Source organism: Artemia sp. Qi Xiang Cuo, chromosome 10 (assembly GCF_049724085.1).
Source record: "Artemia sp. Qi Xiang Cuo chromosome 10, ASM4972408v1, whole genome shotgun sequence".
In the NCBI taxonomy this organism is placed as follows: domain Eukaryota; kingdom Metazoa; phylum Arthropoda; class Branchiopoda; order Anostraca; family Artemiidae; genus Artemia; species Artemia sp. Qi Xiang Cuo.
In genome coordinates, this window is record NC_142803.1 from 70,823,866 (window position 1) to 70,848,911 (window position 25,046).

Sequence of the window (25,046 nt, forward strand, 5' to 3'; positions counted from 1 at the left end):
TAAGTAACTTTTTTTTCTAAGGCCCAAATAAAAATTACTATTTGATCAATGAAGCATACTAATGTCAAATGAAATTATTGAAAAATACACTTACCGTAACAGTTCATTACTGTAAGTCAACTATTGGATGCGAACTGAGTTCATGCCATTCAAGACATTATGAAAAAAAATTGTAAGTAAGTAACAAATTCTTTTAACAAAAATCTAAGTGTTAGAGTGATAATATTCTTAATGGCCTGTTAGCTCAGTTGGTTAGAGCGTCATGCTAATAACGTGAAGGTCGAGGGTTGGATCCCCTCACGAGCCATAGTTTTGACCTTCGTATGGTAGTTCCATAAGTTATTTTAGGGATATATTTTATATCAACATGCAAAGTCGATAGAGCTTTATTTAATTTTTTAAGGTTCATTTAGACGAGGTTTAAGAAATTATCAAAAATTGTAAGTAAATAGCAAATTCTTTCTTGAATTCACCAGCTGGATAAACAAAGAGAGATTTCGTTGAAGAAATTATGACAAAATACTAAGTAAGTAACAAACTCTTTCTTGAAGTTACCTCATGGATTTCTTTTTTTAATTCACTTGTTGAATAAACAAAAAGAAATTTCATTCAAGAAATTATGACAAAATTCTAGGTTCACTTAGAGTGGCGACAACACATAGAAAGACGACACGCACACAGAGACGACAAACACACAGAGACAACACACACACACACACAGATACGAAACACCCACAGAGAGGACACATTCACAGATACGACACACACACACACACAGAGTCCAAAAAAACATAGAGACGACAAGCACACATAAACGACACACACACACACACACACACACACACACACACATACACAGATACGACAAACACATAGAGACAACACAGACACAGAGACGACACACACACACACAGACACACACACACAAACACACACACACACACACACACACACACACATACACAGAGACGACACACACATATAGACAACACACACACACAGACGACACACACACACACAGAGACGACAACACATAGATAGACGACAAACACACAGAGACAGCACACACACAGATACGAAACACCCACAGAGAGGACACATGCACAGAGACGACACACACACACAGAGTCCACTCAAACAGAGAGAGGACAAACACACAGAGACGACAGACACAAAGAGACGAATCACTGGCCGTTCCTTGACACCTTTCCAAACGAGCGGGGATTCCCCTCCGATTCCTACACATTGCAAAAAAGTAACCAGAAAATTTTGACAAAACAACCTTTTACGTTAAGTTTCAGTTAGCCTATCAGTTTTTTGTTTTTTTAGGGACGAATCAGGTGAGATATGCAAAGACGACATAGCTTTATAACATTTTTTTAAGGTTCATTTCGACGCGGTGACGCCCGAACCCTCGGCAAAATGAACCTTAAAAAATGAAATAAAGCTATGTCGACTTTGCATATCTCTCCTGATTGGTCCCTAAAAAACCAAAAAACTGATAGGCTAACTGAAAACTAAGGTAAAATGTTGTTTTGTCAAAATTTTCTGGTTACTTTTTTGCAAGGTGTAGGAATCGGTGGGGAATACCCGCTCGTGTGGAAAGGTGCCAAGGACTGGCACGTGATTCGTCTCTTTGTGTCTGACGTCTCTGGCTGTTTGTCCTCTCTCTGTTTGAGTGGACTGTCTGGTTGTGTGTCGTCTCTGTGCATGTGTCCTCTCTGTGGGTGTTTCGCATATGTGTGTGTGCTGTCTCTGTGTGTTTGTCGTCTCTCTATGTGTGTGTGTGTGTGTGTCGTCTCTGTGTCTGTGTTGTCTCTATGTGTGTGTCGTCTATGTGTATGTGTGTGTGTGTGTGTGTGTGTGTGTGTGTGTGTGTGTGTGTCGTCTCTGTGTCTGTGTCTTCTCTATGTGTTTGTAGTCTCTGTGTTTGTGTGTATGTGTGTTTGTGTGTGTTTGTGTGTGTGTGTGTGTGTGGTTTCTGTGTGCTTGTCGTCTCTATGTTTGAGTGGACTCTGTGTGTGTGTGTGTGTGTCGTCTGTGTGAATTTGTCCTCTCTGTGTGTGGTTCGTATGTGTGTGTGTGTGTGTGTTGTCTCTGTGTGTGTGTAGTCTCTGTGTGAGTGTCGTCTATATCTGTGTTGTCGCCACTCTAAGTGAACCTAGAATTTTGTCATAATTTCTTGAATGAAATTTCTTTTTGTTTATTAAACAAGTGAATTCAAGAAAGAAATCCATGAGGTAACTTCAAGAAAGAGTTTGTTACTTACTTAGAATTTTGTCATAATTTCTTCAACGAAATCTCTCTTTGTTTATCCAGCTATTGAATTCAAGAAAGAATTTGCTATTTACTTACAATTTTTGATAATTTCTTAAACCTCGTCTAAATGAACATTAAAAAATGAAATAAAGCTATATCGACTTTGCATGTTGATATAAAATATATCCCTAAAATAACTTATGGAGCTACCATACGAAGGTCAAAACTATGGCTCGTGAGGGGATCGAACCCTCGACCTTCACGTTATTAGCATGACGCTCTAACCAACTGAGCTAACAAGCCATTAAGAATATTATCACTCTAACACTTAGATTTTTGTTAAAAGAATTTGCTACTTACTTACAATTTTTTCATAATTTCTTGAATGAAATTTCCGTATTGCATATCCAAGAGTTGACTTCAAGAAAGAAATTGTTACTTACTGAGAATTTTTTAATAATTTCTTGAATTAAATTTCTACATCATTTAGCTAAGTGAAAATTGTTTGTGATAAAGAGAAAAAAAAGTGACTTACTTGCGATTTTTTCATAATTTATTGAATGAAGTATCTGTACTGTATATCCAAGAGGTGAAATCAATAAAGAGTTTGCTACTTAATTACAAATATGTCTGAAGTTGATTGTCTGAAAAGTATTTTTTTTTTGGGGGGGGGGGGGATAAACGATTGGCTGAAAAAGAAGCAGAACTTTTAAAATCGCAACAACTGAAGATCAGTAAATAATTCCATTGTTTTTTTTTTTGTTAAAAAAAATTTTCTGAAATAAAACGTGCCTATTAATTGGAATTTAACACCTAAACGCACTTGCAAAAATCACTGCACTGGTGTTTTGGATTTGCCAAGATTTAAATGTTAAGAGTGATAACATTTATGTGTTTGTGCTAACGAACTGTAAGTATGGAGCGACACGACTCCATAATAACCGAAACTCTAAAAACCAATAACTCTACTTTGGAAGTTTCAAGCTCCTGTCTACAAAAATATGGAATTAATTTCTTGAAGTAATTGATACTTAATGAAGAAAAAGGTGAAAATTATAGGTTTTATGAAATTGATCATAAGACTTAAATTATTCTATCAGATACTTTGGCACATTAAGATGAAATTTGACTCGCATATGCTTTGTTCCAAATATTTTCCCGGAAGAAGAAAAGTTCAACTTCGATTCTGAATTTTCTTAATGAAAATGAAATAAGTTATTGATCAATTCTATTTTCCCAAAATAATATCAAAATTTTCCACTTCAGTTAAAAAAAATTCTGGATAGTCTGAAGTTAATTGTCTTAAAAGTATTTTTTTGGGGGGAGATAAACGATTGGCTGAAAAAGAAGCAGAACTTTTAAAATGACAACAACTGAAGATCAGTAAATAATTCCATTGTTTGTTTTTTTTTGTTAAACACAATTGGCTGAAATAATACGTGCCTATTAATTGGAATTTAACACCTAAACACACTTGCAAAAATCACTGCACTGGTGTTTTGGATTTGCCAAGATTTAAATGTTAAGAGTGATAACATTTTTGTGTTTGTGCTAACGAACTGTAATTATGGAGAGACATCACTCCCTAATAACCGACACTCTAAAAACCAATAACTCTACTTCGGAATTTTCAAGCTCCTATCTGCAAAAATGTGGAATTAATTTCTTGAAGTAAATGATGCTTAATGAAGGAAAAAATTGAAAATTATATGTTTTATGAAATTTATCATAAGACTTAAATTATTCTATCAGATACGTAGGCACTTTTAGATGAAATTTGAATCGTATATGCTTTGTTCCAAATATTTTCCAGGAAGAAGAAAAATTCAACTTTGATTATGAATTCTCTTAATGAAAATGAAATAAGTTATTTATCAATTCTATTTTCAAAAAATAATATAAAAATTTTACTATTCAGTTAAAAAAATTCTGGATAGTCTGAAGTTAATTGTCTGAAAAGTATTTTTTTTTGGGGGGGATAAACGATTGGGTGAAATAGAAGCAGAACTTTTAAAATCACAACAACTGAAGATCAGTAAATAATTCCATTGTTTGTTTTTTTTGTTAAACACAATTGGCTGAAATAATACGTGCCTATTAATTGTAAATTATCACCTAAACGCACTTGCAAAAATCACTGCACTGGCGTTTTGGATTTGCCAAGATTTAAATGTTAAGATTGATAACATTTTTGTGTTTGTGCTAACGAATTGTAAGTAAGGAGCGACATAACTCAATAATAACCGAAACTCTAAAAACCAATAACCCTACTTTGGAAGTTTCAAGCTCCTATATGCAAAAATATGGAATTAAATTCTTGAAGTAGTCGATACTTAATGAAGAAAAATGTGAAAATTATAGTTTTTATGAAATTGATAATAAGACTTAAATTATTCTATCAGATCTATAGTCACTTTAAGATAAAATTTGACTAGCATATGCGTTTGGGTATTAGGCGTTTGAATCTGATAAGAAGAGAGAGAGACTTAATTTCCAATATATAAGGTATAAATTACCTTATGAATTTGATGATATAAATTCAGTTCCTTCTTACAATTTGGAACATGAAGGGGAATGCTGCAAATAGACGCTTTTATTTCTCTAAACTTCGTGAGCAGCTTTGAAGCATAACTTTATAGAAACTTCAATAGTTTAAGCGAGATAATTTCAAATTTTTTATAGAAACCACATTAGTTTAAACGAAAAGTAGTAAATGCAATTTAATTTGGATTTTTATTTTATCAGTACGTAAGATGAAATTTGACTCGCATATACTTGTGGGTATAATACCTGTTTATTTTTTTTTATTGTGTTCGTGGTAACGAACTGTAAGTAAGGATCGACACGGCTCAATAGTAACAGTAACTCTAAAAACTAATTAATAACTTGCTCGCTTGCTGTTACAAAACTCCTGGTTAATAAAAAAATCGATAAAACTAAAAAGTTTAACTTATATTTTGAATTTTCTCAATTAAAATGAAATAAGTTATTGAACAGTTCTATTTTCATAAAATAATATAAAATTTTCCACTTCAATTCAGATTTTTCTCAAGGATATTAAAAAATTTAAAGTTATGTTCCAAATATTTTCTCCGAAGAAGAAAAGTACAAATTCTATTATTTATTCTAGCATTTAAAGTTAGATAATTTCTTTATCAATTATATTTTCCAAAAATTCTATAAAAATTTTCCAATAAAGTTAAAAAAAAATTCCGCACGGATCAATAGTAAACGAAACTCTAAAAACCAATTAATAGATTGCTCTCTTGCTGTTACAAAACTCCTTGTTAATACATAAATCGCTAATACTAAACAGTTCAACTTTTATTCTGAATTTTCTCAATGAAAATGAAATAATTTATTGATCAATTCTATTTTCCTAAAATAATATAAAGTTTTCCACTTCAATTAAGATTTTTATCAAGGTGTTGAAAAAATTTAAAGTTCTTTTCCAAATATTGTACACTAAGAAGAAAAGTTCAACTTAGAGTATTAATTTTCTTAATTAAAATGAAATAAGTTATTTATCAAGTCTCTTTAAAAAAAATAATATAAAAATTTTAAAATTCAGTTAAAAAATTATGGTTAGTCTTAATTTTATTGTCTTAAAATTTTATTTTTTTTTGGGGGATATACAATATTGTATTAAAAAAAATCATAAATCTCAAAATCGAAAAACATTATTATAATTAATCAATTCCATTGTTGTTTTTTTTTGTTAAAAAAATAGTGCATAAAAGAAATCTTAAATTTTAAAATAATAAAAAAAAAATATAATTAAATTATTCCTTTGTTTTTTTTTGTTAAAAAAACTTTGTTTCATCAAAATAAGACATTTTAAAATAAAAAAAACTGAAGGTCATTTTTATCATGTAATATATTTATGACTAAATTTTTTAAAATATAGTCAAAACACGCTTTTTTGTTTTAGATATGTACATTTTCACCGTTTCTGATTCAAGTGAACTCATACTATACAAATTAAAGTTTAACTAAACCACCGTCTCTTTGATTTTGAAAATCATTTATTTTTTATATAAAAATACAATATCTTAACGGGAATCATCTTTTAGCGTATTTTAAATCAATTTCTCTTATTATAAGGGATATCTTCAGTAATAAAAGCAGAGTTTCTGTAAAAAAATTAATCAGTACCATAAAAAAAGATATTAATATGAATGTTTATTTTTTAACCAATATTTTTAGTACTCAATTCTATAAAATAGAGTAAAAAAACAATTTTATGTTGTAGATTTGTAAATTTTCACATTTTATGTTTCAAATGTGTATCTTCAGTCAGAAAAGTATAGTTTTGGTTCAAAAAATGAACCATTTCCATAAAAATAGCTCTTAATAGAACTTTTTTAAGTGTGAACTCTTATTTTTCAGACGAAAATTTAACTAAAAACACCGTTTAACTGACTCCGTGTGTAACTGACCTCTCGTGCAGCTCAAGCTCCCAAATTTCGTAAACTAACGCTTGTGCATTATGCCGACCACAGAGTAACGTCGCTAATCCATGGGTTGCGAGGGGAGGATCGAAGTCCTTTGGGAGGGTGGTAGGGGATCTCACAAAACTATTCAAATAGAAATTTTGTATTATAACGACCACTGACCACATGTAACTGAACCCCTGTTTTGTTAGTGAATATTATAGATGTGTTTCTGAAATTTTAATACAGTTTTAAATCATTCTGTAGTTATATATGTTAAAAATTGTAACACTACAACTAACAGTGGTTATTTAAGATCTAGTTCTATTTTGAATTGTTTTTGTTTTTTTTTTATATCTGGAGCCTAGATTTGATGATGATCATTATATATAACATGATGGCTATTATGAAGTATGGCGATGGCGTAATAGTTACTATCGTATACTTAGAAAAAAACTAACTGAAGGCGAAATGGAGACCGTAGCACTTGGAGGGAAAAAACAAGGAAAAATAATAGTCTTTTTTGTGCAATTAATGTACTTTAAATAAAGCCGATTTACTTGTTTGAATGAAGTCCTATTCCTAAACGTTAATTTGGATTGAAAATCAAGAATTTATGCGCATTTTTAAATAGCTAAGGCTATATTTGCTAAAGATTGGGCCATTTTCTTTGATTTTGAAAAAATAATTTATTTCTTTTAGAAAACTACAATAGTTTCATGGGAATCATCTTTTAGTGTATTTTTAAACAATTTCTCTGATTATAATGTATATCTTCAGTCACAAAAGCATAGTTTCGGTTCAAAAAAATGAATCATTTCCATAAAAAAGCTCTTAATAGAACTTTCTAAGTGTGAAGTCCTATTTTTCAGACTAAATTATATAAAATATAGTCAAAACACTCTTTTATGTTTTAGATGTGTAAATTTTCACCTTTTCTAATTCAAATGTGTATGTTCACTCAGAAAAGCATAGTTTTGGTTGAAATATGAACCACTTCCATAAAAATAGCTCTTAATAGAACTTTTTTTAAGTGTGGACTCCTATTTTTCAGACGAAGATTTAACTAAACCCCCCCGTGTAAGTGAATCCGTATGTAACTGAAGTCTCATGCAACTCAAGTCCCCCAAACCTTGCAAAATAAAGCTTGTGTATTATAATGATCACAGAATAGCTTCGCTAATACATGGGATGGGGGATCGGAGTCCTTGGGGGGTGTGGTAGGGGATCTCACAACACTGTTCAAATAGAACTTGTGTATTATAACAACCACCAACCCCATGTAACTGAACCCCTGTATAACTGAAACCCCGTAAGAAAGAAATCGCTTGAGTCCTCTCGCAATAGCAAACCAAACCAGATTATACCCACTTAACCAGATCAAAAAATGATGGACACACTAGCTGAAAATTTAACTAAACCCCCGTGTAACTGAATCCGTATGTAACTTAACTCTCTTGCAACTCCTGGCCCCAACTCTCGTACACTACCGCTTGTGGATTAGCACGATCACAGAGTAACGTCGAAAATCCACAGGATGGGGGGGGGGTTGGAGTCCTTTGGGGGTGTGGTAGGGGATCTCACAACACTGTTCAAATAGAACTTGTGTATTATAACAACCACCAACCCCATGTAACTGAACCCCTGTATAACTGAAACCCTGTAAGAAAGAAATCGCTTGAGAACACAGCTGTTCCTCCTGCTTAAATTTGCTTAATGATATCACGTATCTAGCATACATAGTGTCCCATTCAAGACATAGTCTACAACCAGCAGTTATTTCCACAGCTACATTAGGTACTCGTATATTATTGCTGCTGCTGCTGCTGTCAGTTCCACCATTAATCTCCAATAATGTAAATGGACTACTCATTTTTTTTCTACACTAATATCCTCTCAAATAAAAAAACTATTCTCTTTGAATTCAATTCTCTTACTAATATGAATTGTAAAGAAAACCATTCCTTTTATTCAAATCCTAATCACCAATCAAGTCATACACGTTCCTCTTGGCAAAGAGTGTGATGACCCGTAGACCTGTTTGTACGGGGGCGTACGCAAAATAACTTTGAACTTTGAAATTGCGTCATTCCCCTGGCAAAGAGTGTGATGACCTGTAGGCCGCAAATAAAACAGGATGGAACATAAAGTGGGCAAAATAGTACCTTGCTAACTACTTAAGTCGCTAAGGCTAGAAATAAGTGAAGAATAAAAGGTTATGCTGGGTAACGAATAGATTGATCAGGTGGACAGCCTCTCTTAACTTGGTAGTATTATTAGTAAAGAGGGTGGGAGCAGTGAATAATATATACATATGTGTCATTGTGAGTGAAAACAAAATTGATTTACCACCCTCAAAGGTTGATACAGAATATATGTTTGGAGGGGGAGCCAACAAAATTTGAACTCCCTAATGGATACCCTTATTCCAATGTCCCTGTAATCAGTGTATTTTTGAGCTTTTGAGGGGGCACGTGTCCCTGTGCTCTCCGGATCCACCCTTCCTCACCCCCACCTTTGAACCCGTTCATCTCTTGCTGCAACCTCATTTCGTATCCTATGCCTTTTTTAGCTGTTGAAGTAATTCTCAAATGTCTTAATCTGACTAGGGGATAAATTCTTTTTTTCATGTTTTTTTTCTGTATTGCTTACCTTTATATTTTATGTATCATAACTGAAATCATAGGCCAATAATTTCTTCAAGAAAGGGTTCTTTGCTCCCACTGATTGCATAGAATTTATCATAGACACGGTACAAGTTTTTATTTTTAATCACATTTTTTTCTTTGCTAACTGCGTCTTGGTTTGTGGTTACCCTTTGCGTCATTCTGTGTTATCTAGACGATAGAAATAAACCCACAAGTTATTAGGCTGTAAATGAGTTGCTTAATTTCCAAAAGGACTGTCGTCAAGAAAAGCAGCTTAAAAGCTCTGGGGTGGGGGCTTACTTAGGAAGTTGCCTTTGCCTCAGCCGCGATAAAACGGTGTCGGGATAATCATGAAAGTCGAAAGACGTTTTGAGGTTAAATAGACCTTTTGATGAGATCCAGAGCCGTTCAAAGGGGGTGCGACCGGGGCAAGCTTCCGCGGGTGCCGTGGGGAGGGGCTTCCGGCTGGGGGGTTGAACAATTTGATCAAATTTTGCACTTTGATTCAGCTTTTTTGTTTATGTTGAGTCGGGAGGGGGCGCTGTGCTTTTTCCCCAAGAATAATCACTGCTTGAGAAAAAAAAAAAATAAAATAAACAGAAGTACCCGCTTGCTTTTCATTCATCTAGGGAGGCCAGTTGTTTTCAATTTTGACCTATTGGTGATTCAATTGCTAGAGTGTGACTCACTGGCACTCATTAACCCCCTTATATACTATAGGAGCGCTGTTTTACCCTTTTCAGGTTTTTATATCTCTCCTCTTTTCATTTTATATCTTTCTTTTAGGTAACAAATAAGGAAAAGTGGCAATGCAGGGCCGTCAAGAAGAGTGTGAGGGTTCATCAACTGTTGAAAATCATATACATCAGGTGACGTGAACCTTGCGGAGTGGAAGTGTCCCATGCATGGCACAAAGTGTGTCATGTTGCGGAAAGGAGAGGCTCTATGCGGTGGAAGTGTGCCATACGTGGCAGAACAAGATTTGCTATGAGACATACATCAGATGGCGGTGGCCGGGTGACCCCTTGGGGATGGGTACAGAGGGGCAGCAATTTTTGGGTCTCAAAAGGTGTCAGTGCGATGATTTTTCGTTCATTTAATAACAAAAACTTATATTATAAAATTTGATCCTGTATAAAATGTAGAGAGGGACGGAGCACGTAGAAACCTGCCCCCAGGCTTGGCTCTCAATTGGCCCGATTATACGAATTACAAAAAAAAAGAATACGAAATAGGCGGTTTTATCAGCTTGAATTCAAAAATTCGTTTTACTGTTACGGACGGACTTATAAAACTGCGTCAAGGCTCAGGCCACTGAGCCCCATGGACTCCAAAGAGATGTTTTATATACCTGACCATATTTGAATAGGTAACTAGAAGCCTCTTTTCTTTTAGAGTATCAAATACCCGTTCTCCAGACAGGTACATATAAGAACATTGCTCAGACCTTAAGCCTCCCTTACAAAAAAAAAAAAAAAAAAAAAAAAAAAAAAAAAAAAAAAAAAAAAACTAGCCCTTTCGAAATCTCCCGTAATCAATAAATAATTATAATTTGACCATTTTTAAATTTTAATTTGTCAATTATTTGGTCAGTATCAAAAACGTTATTAAGATGCTTATCTTTGCAAAAATATAAAATCTTCGAATTGTAGCCTACCTATGTTTCGCAACCAATCTGATTTGGCGTCGCTCCATGGAAACCTTGTTCCAAATTTGTATAGTAAAAGCTAATTATGAGCAGGCTCCTCAATAAAAGTGGACATATTTTCGATCTTATTTTGCTAAATACCAGCATCATATGTTTTTCATTCATAAGCTCCCAAACCTGGATGCTTTTTGAAGTTGCAACCCCCACCCTAATTGCCAAACTTCGGGCTCCCCGAAATATTTGGGGTAGACAATGCTGTGTAAATGTGGGGAGGGGCAGCTGATTAAAACTAATAGCCTACACTTAAAGAACAGAAAGTCTGATTATCCGAGGAAAGTCTCCCAAAGTGATCTTATAGACAAAACTTCTTGGAAAAAGCGTACAATGTCAAAAAGATAAGCATACATTACTTTTTTTTCTCAATTCTGAGATCACAAAAAATGGCAACGGCTATGATAAAAAAAAAAACCAAAACATCGCCAAGTTTACGCCGTGCTGCCAGGTAAGGCTATTTTTCACTAATCAGAATAGTAAATAATACAATTTTGTTAAATAAAGTTATACGGAGTCCCCATTTGTATAAAATTATAGGTTTAACTTTGCTAAATTAAGCAACCATTGGTAAAAATAGCCCATTTCTACCATTTGGGCTGGGGTAATCCAAGGAATCCTGGCACCCGTGAGCCTCCAAAATCCAGACGTTTTCATTTTTCGCCCAACTCTCTTTCCGCCTGCCCTAATTCGAACAAATCTTTATCAAAGACCAGGTTAGGTGCAGAATATAAGAGCTTCTCCATTAGCAGAAGCTTCTCCATTAGCAGAAGCTTCTCCATATAGATGGAGAGCTTCTCCATATCGATCGTGGTTCAGCAGGGTCACTGCCAAAGCCTAAACTAGCGCATGTCTATCACCTGACTGTATAACACCAGGAGGGGGGCTGAAGAGTCCTGATCAAGTATAAGCAAATAGTCTATACAGAAACTTTGCTACCAACATAAGTACAGCTTTCTTATATTCCGGGCCACCAAAGGGTTTACTAGGCCCTGTTGCTATTTGTTTACATAATTGTCGTTCGAAAAAAATTCAGTCATAGACCGATCGTATTTCAATGCCATAAAAAATGATGTCGGACTATCATTGGAAATAAATAAATTCCCTGTTTAAAATAAATACGACTCACTGATTATTAAGATACCTAAGAAATAGACAATCCATTAGAATTTGAATCGCATACTTAATCCAAACATAACATTAGTTTCCGTAGCAAATTTATTGTCCCGAATTTTTTGGGGCACGAAATCATAGGCAGCGCAATAGCGCTGCCTAAGTAAAGAATGATGTTGGCACAATGTATTATTTATTTTTTTGTGTCCATACCCGGGCACTTCGTATCGAAGGAGTTGTCGAAAAGGGCAACTTCGAAAAGGGCTCATTCGACTGGAAACTGGAGTGGCTAGTGCCCTTTTTAATAGTCAGAAGTGATTGGAGGACGATTAACACCCCTTCCGCGATCATTAGGCCCCATAACATATCCCCACGCAAAATTGTGATGGCTAAGATCTTTTGCGCTGTTGAAAACAAGATCTTAATAAGGCCTATGAAGAGGACACTCCCCCACAGCCCTCATGGCAAGGGTTTTAAACTATTCCCTTAGAATACATAAGGTCTTGTCGTAGAAACTTCAAAAAAGTCCTATTCGATTGGAAATTCAAAGGGGTAGTGCCCTTTTTAATAGTCAAAAGTGATTGGAGGGAAACTAGCCCCCCCCCCGCTCATCATTCCCCCAAACACATTCAATCAAAAGTTTGAGATTGCCATTTTGTTCAGCGTAGGCCTAGTTTATTTCCAGATAGAAAAAATGTTTTTGAGGAACACACTCCCCCACTACCCTCGGGGCAAGGGTTTTAAGTTATGCCCTGAGGGCATATAAGGACGATGTTGGCACAATATATTATTTATTATTTTTTCCTTTAGAGCAGGGCACTTCGTATCGAAGAAAATGTCGTAGAAACTTCGAAAAGAGCTCATTCAATTAGAAATTGGAGTGGCTTGTGTCCTTTTTAATAGTCGAAAGTGATTGGAAGGCGACTAACACCCCTTCCACGCCCACCATTACCCCAAACACATCCAATCAAAATTTTTTGATAGCCATTTTGTTCAGCACAGTTCATTTCCAGAGAGAAATTATGTTTTGGAGAAGGACACTCCCCTCACAGCCTTTTGGGCAAGGGTTGGAAGTTCTGCTCTGGGGGCATATAAGGTTTTTATAGATACTGTTGTCGTAGGAACTTCAAAAAAGGCTCATTCGATTGGAAATACAAAGTGTTAGCTCCCTTTTTAATAGTCGAAAGTGATTGGAGGGCAACTAAACCCCCCTCTCACGCCCACTTTTTCCCCTAACACATTTAATCAACACTTTAAGACAGCCATTTTGTTCAACGTACTTGAAAGTTCTGGAAATTAGGTCTTTGAGGATGACGACCCCCCATAGCCCTCAGGGCAAGGGTTGTAAGTTATGCCCTTGGGGCATATAAGGTTTTTATAGAACGCATTGTTGTAGAAACTTCAAAATTGGCTCGTTCGAGTGGAAATTGAAATAGCTAGTGCCCTTTTTAGTAATCGAAAGTCATTGGAAGGCAACTAACACCCCTTCCAAGCCCAGTATTTCCCCCAAAACATCCAATCAAAATTTTGAGACAGCCATTTTGTTCCACGCAGTTTAAAGTTCAGGAAATTATACCTCTGATTAGAACACTCCCCCCACAGTCTTCAAGGCAACTTGAAAAAGGGCTCATTAGATTGGAAATTCAAAGGGCTAGTGCCCTTTATAATAGTCTCAAAAGTGATTTGAGGGCAACTAACCCTCCTCTCACGCCCACCTTTTCCCCTAACACATCCAATCAAAAATTTTAGATAGCCATTTCATTCAACGTAGTTTGGAAATTAGGTCTTTAAGGATGATAACCCCTCCACCCCACAGCCCTCAGGGCAAGGGTCTTAAGTTATGCCCTAGGGGCATATGAGGTTTTTTATAGAAAGCGATGTTGTAGAAACTTCAAAAAGGGCTCATTCAATTGGAAATTGAAAGGGTCAGTGCCCTTTTAATAGTCAAAAGTGATTGAAGGGCAACTAACCCCCTCTCACGCCCATCATTTCCCCAAACACATCCAATCAAAATTTTCAGATAGCCATTTTGCTCAACGTCGGAGAAATTTCTGGAAATTAGGTCTTTGAGGATAACAACCCCCACCCCCAGCCCTCAGGGCATGGGTTGTAAGTTATGCCCTGGGTGCATATAAGGATTATGTTGAAAGCTTTGTCTTAGAAACTTCAAAAGGGCTCATTTCATTGGAAATTGAAAGGGCTAGTGCCTTTTTTAATAGTTCAAAGTTATTGGAGAGCAACTAACACCCTCTCACGCCCACAATTTTCCCAGACACAGCTAATCAAAAATTTTAGATAGCGATTTTGTTTAACGTAGTTGAAAGTCTTGGAAATTAGGTCTTTGAGGATGACAACCACCCTCAAAGCCCTTAGGTTAAGGGTTTTTATTTATGCCCTGGGGGCATATAAGGTTTTTATAGAAAGTGTTGTCGTAGAAACTCAAAAAGGGCTCATTCGATTGGAAATCGAAAGGCCTAGTACCCATTTTAATAGTCAAAATTGATCGGAAGGCTTGACATTTTTATAGTAAAGATCCATGTGGGTATAGTGTGTTTTTTGTTGTTGTTGTTGTTGTTGTTTAAACCAGGGCACTTGGTATTGAAGGAGTTGTCGTAGGAACTTCGAAAAGGGCTCATTCGATTGAAAATAGGAAGGGCTGATGCACTTTTTAATAGTCGAAAGTGATTGGAGGGAAACTAATCCCCCTCCCACGCTCACCCTCCCATTTGTCTTTATATTTAAAAACTAAATGTTGCCATAAGATTAAATCAAAATGCACTGTGTTAAACTGTTAATGCTAATTCCCAATAAGGCATCTCACCAGTATCCCAAGAATGACTGAGAGTATTGTGTTCAAACTTTTGGGGCTACTTCTGCTCTTAAAATTTAACCAAATCTAAATAGCTTAAGTGTATCCAAGCTATCAAAGAAAGTAAACAGATTTTTTTGCGAATGGTATCGAGTTTTTCATTTCAGGTCAACTGGAACTAAATTAAACACTACTATTTGTGTCCAGATTTTTAAAAGGCTGTATGCTGTTAAAAATTGATGAAAACTTTTCTCCAGCATACAAATAGCAGGCCAAACTATAAATTCTTAAAAAAACGAAAAGATTTAAAGAATTATTTTTTTCGTTGAAAAGAATATGTCAATATAAAACGAACAGAAATTAATTAAAAAAACTTTTTCCACAAAACACGTTTTTCAAAGGAAAGTAAAGAACTCCATTAAACAAAAAATGAGCAAAAATAAAATCAAAAAGCTCTACCAAGCGTGAAACTACCACAAATCAGCATCGATAAATAAATGAAACCCAAACGAACAGAAATTACAATAAATAACCGATTCAAACTCAAAACGATCAGACATTGTCTTTATCAACAATTTGAATTAAAGTTATCAAGTATTTTGCAGTAGGTTGCATAAGTTGGGCTCAAAACCCCTATGCCTTCCCAAGGCCAGAGCATAATTTGCACTTTACTGAAAAAATGCAAATGAATGTGCATTGTCAGTTTAACATGCATATACTGATATTTAGTAATCAAAATGTTAATATTATTTGATTTATTAAAGTTATAAAAGTAAAAACATTTATATTTTTTATCGTATTATTTGTATATCAGTGAATCCAAAAATTTAACAAATAAACTGATAATAAACACTTTGGCTGTATGCTTCTGGAATTTGTTGAAGAATGCAATATAATATGAAAAAATCCTACGACACCCACGACACGGGATCCTTGATTATCAAGTAGGTGAACAACTTGAAATACCTTAAGGGAAGGTTTCACCTCAGATATATTTACAATATTCTAATATTGGCACAGGACGGCTAATTTTTACCCAATTGGGTCAAGATTTTGTAAATGAAATTCAATTTCAACAAGCTTAGGTGACAAAAACTAGCCCAATCTGACGGTTTCTAGGGGTTACTTTCTTTATTTACTCAGAAAGATCTTAGATGCGTTGTTTTATAGCCTCGACGTATTCATTAGTGGTGGTGGACCTTAAATTCACTCCCCCCTACCCCTCCTGTTCCAAATACACATAAACAGTAACACCCCCAGAAAAATATGGTATTTTTCTAGAAAATATGCCTTTGTCCCCCAAAGAATAGTACCATGGGTTTTGTCAGAGACCAGACACCTATCGGGTATCTATTGACAAAAATGTAGGTAAGGGGTACAAGTACCTTTTCATTTGTGTGTGTGTGTGAAGATACAAAAGAAGATGTTAGTGAAATCGTAAGTGGGTGGCATTTTTTTTTTTTTTTTCAATAAAAAAACAAACAAAAGAAACGATATTTTTCAGATTCTAGGGGTCAATTGTACCCCAAGACCTTCCCCTCCCCACCCCCTAATTTGTGTCCCTGCATTTTACCCTCTTTTGTAGCAGGTTTGGTCAGAGGGGGTGCATAGGTAGTGGACCCTCCAGATGATGGTTGGGACGTACCATGAACAAGGAGCTTTATCTCAAAATTATTAGATAGAGAAGGGTAAGGTGTTGGCACTGACTAAGTTATATTATTTCTTGAAGTTGCAAACTAGAAAATATAAGATAAATATTTGTATTCTAAGTTATAAAAAAACTCATCAGCTATTCTACCACTTCTTGAAAACATGAATGGGTCTCTCTTCTCATCTGGATTGCGTGCATAACGTCCCACTTCCCAGGTTAGGAAACTTATACACAAATAAGAAGGTTTTGAAAAAAATAAGCTCTATATTAGTACAATTTTAGTCACTTCACTTCTGAGATAAGTCAAACTCCTTACAGTTAGAATCCTGATCAAGCCAGCACTTATCTGAATTAAATAAAAAAAAAAAACAAGTTTTTTCAATTGAAAGTAAGGAACAGCATTAAAAACTAAAACGAACATAGATTATTACGTATATGGGGGGTTTGCCCCCTCGTCAATACCACGGTCTTTAAGCTAAATTTCGAATTTTGTTCCGATTCTTTAAGAATGACCCCTGAATATCAAAGGCCGTTTAATTAGAATAAATAGCTCATTTGAAAGTACTAAAAATACTTTAGTGTAAAGATCGAGGTATTGACGAAGGGGCGAATTCCCTCATATATGTAATAATTTCTGTTCCTTTTAAGTTTTAATGTTCCTCCTTACTTTCAGTTGAAAAAAAACTTGTTTTTTATTTAATTTCTTAACGTTTTGTAAATAATTCTGGGAAATCTGGTGCCCCTTCATCGAAAATTCTCTTCCCTCTTGAAAAATTCCTTCATAGAAAGATCCTTCCACGTAACCCCCTCCCCTCAACCCCCCCCCCCCCAGAAAAAAATCCACCCTGAAAATGTCTGTATACTTCCCAATAATCAATACTATATGTAAACAGCGGGCAAAGTTCATAACTTGTAGCCCATCTCTCGGGGGCTGTGGGGGATTAAGTCATCCTCAAAGACATAGTTAATAGATTTTTTGACTATGCTGAACAAAATAGCTGTCTTAAAATTTTGATCCGGTGACTTCGGGAAAAAGTGAGCATGGGAGGGGGCCTAGTTGCCCTCCATTTTATTTGGTCACTTAAAAAGGCACTAGAACTTTTGATTTCCGTTCGCATGAGCCCTCTCGGAACATTCTAGGACCATTAGGTCGATACGATCACCCTTAGGAAAAAAAACAGATACAAAACAAAAATGGGCGAATTTCCTAACTTGTAGCCCGTCTCTCAGGGACGGGCTAAAAAAAAACAAAAAACACGCAACCGTGATCTTTCTTCTGGGAAAAAATACAAAATTCCACAGTTTTGCTGATAGGAGCTTGAAACCTCTGCAATTAGGTTCTCTGATACGCTAAATCTGATGGTGTGATTTTCATTAAGATTTTATTACTTTTAGGGGGTGTTTCCCCCTTTTTTCGAATATAAGGAAAATTTCCCCAGGCTCATAATTTTTGATGGTTAATGTTAAACTTGATGAAACTTATATATTTCAAATTAGCATTAAAAACCTGATTCTTTTGATGTATCTATTGGTATCAAAATTCCGTTTTTTAGAGTCTCGGTTACTATTGAGCCGGGTCGTTCCTTACCTAGTTCGCTACCACGAACTGTTTGATTTGAACCTCTTGTACACTGCGAAGGGGTGTCCACTTTTAGAAATCACGAGCAAGAAGTGTGGAGGATGCCACACATGATGTCACACTAGTGTGGCATAAACTGTGCCAAACGTGACGGAACTGTGTGTCACAAGTGACGTTCTGAGGATGACACCAGGTGGTGGAAAGTGGGCACCCCCTCGGTACAATTTTTATTTGTTTTCCATTAAGCTCTCCTCTTTCAGAGCTTTTAGACTATTTTGCGAAAATCAGAAGTATACAACACCCGTCTAACCAGGGCAATCAAGTCTCGAAAATGAAGGGGGGAGGAAAGAAGTGATTTTGATTTTTTAATTATTTTTTAAAATCTAGGGGGGAGGGTTTCTTGTTTTTCTCTACTTTTTTTAGTGGAAATACCAAAATGAGTTATTTACAAAATCACCTGCTTCTACCTAAATAAGTGTAACACCCGCTACGAATGAATAATTAACCCTAATTGTAAGACAGTATTTTTTGTTTCGTTACAGTTAAATTAGATGGCGTACGTGTTGCCTTGCTTTAGGTCAAAAACTGACAAGATGCCAATGCATCTTTAGATGAGTAGCTAAAGCACACAAAAAGTGGTTTTTGAGTGTGCCCTCGAGGTGGTTCTATCTCCCACTCTCACTCCCTCGCCAAAGCGTTGACTAAGGAGTCCAAGTAGTGGTTTAGTGAGATAAGAATTTGCTTTTAGTATGGCTACAAAATAAATTGTTATTTTCCGGATAAACTAAATTATATAAATTAAATAAATTATTTTCCGGATTCAATGAAAGAAATTCAAAATGAACTTTGAAAAAATCAGACCTTTGGAGGGGGGAGGGGCCGGGGGGAGGGGGTCGTTCTGTGTCTCAATGCACAAAAAAGTATAAAAAATGGGGGGAGGGAGGGGGAGGAGGAGGGGGAGGAGGAGGTGGGAGGAGGAGGAGGAGGAGGAGGAGGAGGAGGAGGAGGAGGAGGAGGAGGAGGGGGGGAAGGGAGGAGGAGGAGGGGGGAGGAGGAGGAGGAGGGGAGGAGGAGGAGGGGCCGGGGAGGGCCTTTGGGGCACTGGGGGGGCCTTTGGGGCACTGGGAGGGCCTTTGGGTGCCTGGGGGACATTTGGGGACCGGTGGATGGCCTTTGGGACCCCGTTGGTCCTTTGGGAGCTCGATGGGCCTTTGGGGGCCCGGGGATGGCATTTGAGGGTCTGGGTGGGCCTTTGGGGCGCCGGTGGCCCTTTGGGAGCTTGGGGGGCCTTTGAGGGTCCGGGGGGCAGTTGGGGGCCTGGGGGACATTTGGTGACCGGTGGCGGGCCTTTGGGAGCTTGGGGGGCCTTTGAGGACCGGGGGGTTCCTTCGGGGTTGGAGTAGGAGGATTGGAACCCTTTGGGGTTGGGTTAGAGGACCTCACAACACTGTTCAAATGAAACTTGTGTATTATAACGACCACAGAGTTTCACCATTAAATTCTCTTCTAAAATCTTTCCTAAAATCATCTTTTAAAATGTCTCTAACCGTTACGCCGAAATAGTTCCATAACCTGTCTAAAACTGTTTCGCACAAATAATCCCTAAACGTATATTCAGCGTGTTCCTTTGTTATTGGCATCTCTGCGCTAAAACATTTCAAATTAATATGAAACCTTTTCGCGCGCTAAAACAATTCATCGCTAAGATGCTTCTTGCCTAATTGTTTCCATGGCCTTTGGTTATTAATATCCTTTGGAGCTCGACCAAAAGAGTTGTTTCCGCGGCAAAGACATTAATGACTTGGATCTATTCCTGGAGAATCGTTTCTAGGCGAAAATTTTTAAAGTCTGACAGATGATGTCATTGATTGATTGATCTGTCAAGAAAGGGAAATTAATTTGTTGTTTCTAAGGGGAATTATTGATTCACGATAGGTGAATTGAGGTCGACAGCACAGGTGTTCCAAGGTCGATGTTGTTGTTGTAAGTGCACGCTCTCAGCGAATGTCAAGGTCGTTGTTGTTGTTGTGAAATTTAGGTCATTGACCCCATTAACCACGTGTTCTCCCTAGGGAGGCTATGCCCTTATTTGGTGTGGGCGTCGGAATTTTTAAAAAAAAGTGTCCGGATCGGGTCGGAAATTCACTTTCCCCTCGAGTCCCAGATCAATAACATTGTTCCCGTTAGAATTCAATGCGCATGTGCAACCTTCACCCCGGAGCTATTACACATAGAAACATCAAATAAATCGACCTTGGAAAAAGAGGTCATTGACCCCATTACGCAATCTTTCTCCCTAGGGAGGCTATGCCCTTATTAGGACCCCCGTCAGCATTAAAAATGCTGTACGAACCACGTGGTTCGTACGGGACTCAATAATGCACCTCTACTATAGTGCCCAAGTACCGAACCTTTTTTCAGAGGGGGGGGGATATTAAAAAAAATATTCGATAAGTTGAAAAAGAAGCACCCAGAAATGTGGGTACGCTTACGATTTCAGGGGGCCCAGACCCCTAGTCTCCCCAGCGGACATCCCTGCTACAATAAAATTTTAGTGGCGCAGCGAATTTCGTTTCAATCAGTTTTGCCATCGGTAATGCTTCTAAGTAAAACAAAGATACATAGGCCTACTCTAACCTTAAGTGTAAAACATATCCATAGGAGCAAGGTTCAGGAACACACGTAAGCAATACCTTGAAAATTCATTTTATTTATTTGAAAATTTCATTTGATCATTTGAAAGACATGTGCCCTGACATTCGGGAGATCATAGCATTTCAGGAAAGACTTGAGCCTTTCTCCCCCTGAGTACAGGGTTTCTTACAGGGTTTCCTAGAAGTGTAGACGCTTGGATATCCTATGGGTGAAGCTAAAAAAGCAATATTTTGTTCAAAACTTGTCTTTGTCGATAATATCCTGTCGATTTCATCACTTCTGTGTGCGGTAATGCCGCACACCTTAACTTTTTCCAGAGCTTTTACCTAAATCAAACATAATTCACGCAGGCCAAGTAAACTTGACTTAAAGTTGATTATTCTAAATTTCTGAAAGGAATTTCCAGAGAAATGATTGGACCAGCACACCTGGACACACATTTCGGGAGAGAGCAACCTCTCGAAAACAATATTTTCCCGAAGACAAGGGTTCCCACTCCATACAGTATTAGAGGAGCCTTATGCCCCCCCCATGGATATATATATATATATATATATATATATATATATATATATATATATATATATATATATATATATATATATATATATATATATATATATATATATATACGCTAAAGTTTTATATCTTTTTGTATTTATCTTTACGCTAAAGTTTTTTTATTGTTTAAAAAAATAGAGTTGTGAGAAACTCAAACTTTAGCGTAAAGAGCGAGGCGTTGAGGAGGGGACAGGCCCCTTCATATACAGAATAGTTTCTGTTCGTTTTAAGTTTTAATGTCGATCCTTACTTTCCGTTAAAAAAACTTTTTTTTTTTTAATTTTTTAACGTTTTTGAATTAATACAGGTTTTGATTTTGGCTCACCGTACATGAATAATTAAAACCAAATTTGCATATTATATTTGGTTAAATGGCTTTCTCGAAACTTGTTTAATTTTATTTACGAACGTTTTTATTAGTAATAAATATACGTAACTTAGAATTAACTTACGTAACGAACTTCTATATTCATAAATTTTAACACGTATATTAGGGGGTTCGCCCCCTAGTCAATACCCTGCTCTTTAAACTATAGTTCGAATTTTTTTTCCAGTTCTTTAAAAATGACATCTTAATCACAATCAGTTGATCAGTTGAAAAACTTGTTTTTTTTATTTAATTCCTGATCTTTTTCTTTAATAATGCTGGGAAATCCGGCGCCCCCTTCATAGCAATGTCCCTTCCCCCATGAAAACTTCCTTCATGGAAAGATCCTTCCATATAGCCCCCGACCCTCTCTTTCCCCCACCTACCAGAAAAAATCTCCTCTGAAAAAGTCTGTATACTTCCCAATAACCAATACTATATGTTAACATTGAGTAAAGTTCATAACTTTCAGCCCTCCCCCTGGGGACTTTGGAGGATCAAATCATCCTAAAAGACATTTTTATCATATTTTTGACCATGCTGAACAAAATGGCTTTCTCAAAATTTTGATCGGGTGACTTTGGGAAAAAAATAAGTGTGGGAGGGGGCCTAGCTGCCCTACATTTTTTTTGGTCAATTAAAAAGGGCACTAGAACTTTTAATGTCAGTTCCAATAAGCCCTCCCACAATATTCTAGGACCACTGGGTCGATACGATCACCCCTAGGAACAAAAAAAACAAAAAAAAAACAAACAAACAAATAAACACGCATATGTGATATTTATTCTGGCAAAAAATGGAAAATTACACATTTTTGTATATAGGAGCTTGAAACCTCTACAGTAGGGGTCTCTGATACGAAGAATATGATGGTGTGATTCTCATTAACGTTCTGTAATTTTTAGGGGGTCTTTCCCCGTTTTTACAAAAATCAGCCAAATTTTCTCAGGCACGTAACTTTTGATGTGTAAGACTAAACTTAATGAAACTTATATATTTGAAATCAGAATTAAAATCTGATTCTTTTGATGTATCTATTGGTATCAAAATCCCGTTTTTTAGAGTTTCGGTTACCATTGAGCCGGGTCGCTCCTTACTTACAGTTCGTTACCACGAACTGTTTGATAATTGAGAAGCGCCTGAGTTATATAGATAATGAGCAATCGCTTAATTCTGTTGAAAGAAGAGCTTTAGCAAAGGTCTTATTCTTATATGATCTACCTGACAAATACATTAAAGTGATTAGTGCTATGTACGAGAATAACACTGCTGCGGTTAAGGTAGGAAATAAGGTTAGCAGCAGATTTCGTGTTAAATCCGGAGTTAAGCAAGGTTGTGTTCTATCCCCCTTTATATGGATCATTTTGATGGACATTGTCTTAAGGAGCACAGGGGACGCAATGCGAGAGTAGGGAATCAAATAGGGAGAAAAAACTGGTACTGTTCTATTAGCTGGGCCACATGCGAAAAGTGAATTTGGTTAAAGCTAATGAAATAAAACAAAATATGATAGTTTAGAAACAAATTTCGGCCATGTATTTGCTTATTAGGGGGGTGGAGGTAAAGCATAGCATATATTAAATACATAACCTAACCTAGGTACCTTTTCCCCCCTAAACCCCCAAAAACTAAAGTTTAAATATAGTTCCCGGAGTGAGAAAGCCCTTGTTTATTCAGCGTCAGATAGGAATTACCGGATAATACCTATTTGGTCTTTGCTTATCTCGAGTGACTGTCTCGCGTGTTGCCCAGATAATAGAACAGTGCCGTAAACTTTCCTGGACTTGCACTGGAGTCTGTACCTATAATTCTTATGCTAACATAACCAACCTCCAAGTGTAAGAGAAACTTGGGCGCTTAATAAAACCATCTTAATTCTATTCTAAAATCCTTCTAAGAGAAACTATCATAATTTTGAAATATTTCCTGTCAAGAAATTTTGGATCTAAAATTTCTGCCATCTTGCTTTATCGAGGGTCAAACTTGCCCGCTATTCCAAAAAGCAGAATATATGAAATCCCTTCTGAAGTAGCCTGGGCCAACATGCCCTTGCTAATTGTGAGGAAGAGAAGAAATGTTTTGAAAAAATTGAATTATGACACCCCAGAATTTGCCAAATAGTTTTTTCCCCTTCTGCTTGAAACTTTCAGTGTAAGTGCTGAACATCAACAATGAAAACAAGTTTTTGATAATAAAAAATTTGGCTGTATTAACCTGTAGTGCCATAATACATTTTTTTTTTTCACTTGAGAACTACAAGACATGTAGACAGGGCGAAGGGAACTTTAATGAAGACACAAAAAAACAAAAACAAATCTGGCTGTACTGATTAAAGACATTCATTTTTCGTAAGTTTTTATTAAGGAAATCAAAAATCAGTTTTTTTAGGGTATCTACAAGATGGAGGGGAATAATGGCTTCAGCCCAATAAAACACCAGAAATCACAGAAATTTGAGAGGTTGTAAAGAGAGGCTTTGAATAGATTTTTTTTTTGTTGATTGGGATGGAGGTAGAGTTTGAGCAGCTGTGTTGGCACCAAACGGCTTGGTGTTGCAGTGAGCTGTTAGTAGTAGTAGTAGTAATAGGAATTACAGAAAAAAATTAAATAGATAATCGATAACGGAGTCTCTTTGAGACTTCAGCACTGATGGCGTGTATTTCCAGATCTTATTTTTCGTTTCTCAGCAGGGGCATCGTTTAGGAGTGGCAGGGGGGCCATCCCCCCCAATACTGTGGAGAAAAAATATTATACATCCCATGCCCTTTGACTATCCAGATATGGATCCCTTTTGCCCCCCCAGCCCCCCCCCCCCCAATAAAAATGCTGGACATTCGCCCCTGTTTCTCAGGAAAAAACTGACTGGTAATGCAGTTAAAACCTTGAATAAATATATAACGCTAATGATTTAAGCATCCTAGATGAAAGTTTTAGCAAAATGAATGAATTTTTAGAGGTTTTTCGAGTTCAGGGTGATTGAATAAATCTAAAAATTAATGGTAAAAAGACTAAGTCGCTAAGGCTAGAAATAAGTGAAGAATAAAAGGTTATGCTGGGTAACGAATAGATTGATCAGGTGGACAGCCTCTCTTAACTTGGTAGTATTATTAGTAAAGAGGGTGGGAGCAGTGAATAATATATACATATGTGTCATTGTGAGTGAAAACAAAATTGATTTACCACCCTCAAAGGTTGATACAGAATATATGTTTGGAGGGGGAGCCAACAAAATTTGAACTCCCTAATGGATACCCTTATTCCTTTGTCCCTGTA

The 25,046-nt window shown here is 36.4% G+C and overlaps 1 non-coding gene across 1 annotated transcript; it reads right to left on the minus strand.

The window, feature by feature from the left end:
* Positions 1-2,488: 2,488 nt before the first annotated feature.
* TRNAI-AAU (transfer RNA isoleucine (anticodon AAU)) lies at positions 2,489-2,562 on the minus strand. The gene has a single exon. It is a non-coding gene; the product is annotated as a tRNA-Ile (tRNA).
* Positions 2,563-25,046: the final 22,484 nt, after the last annotated feature.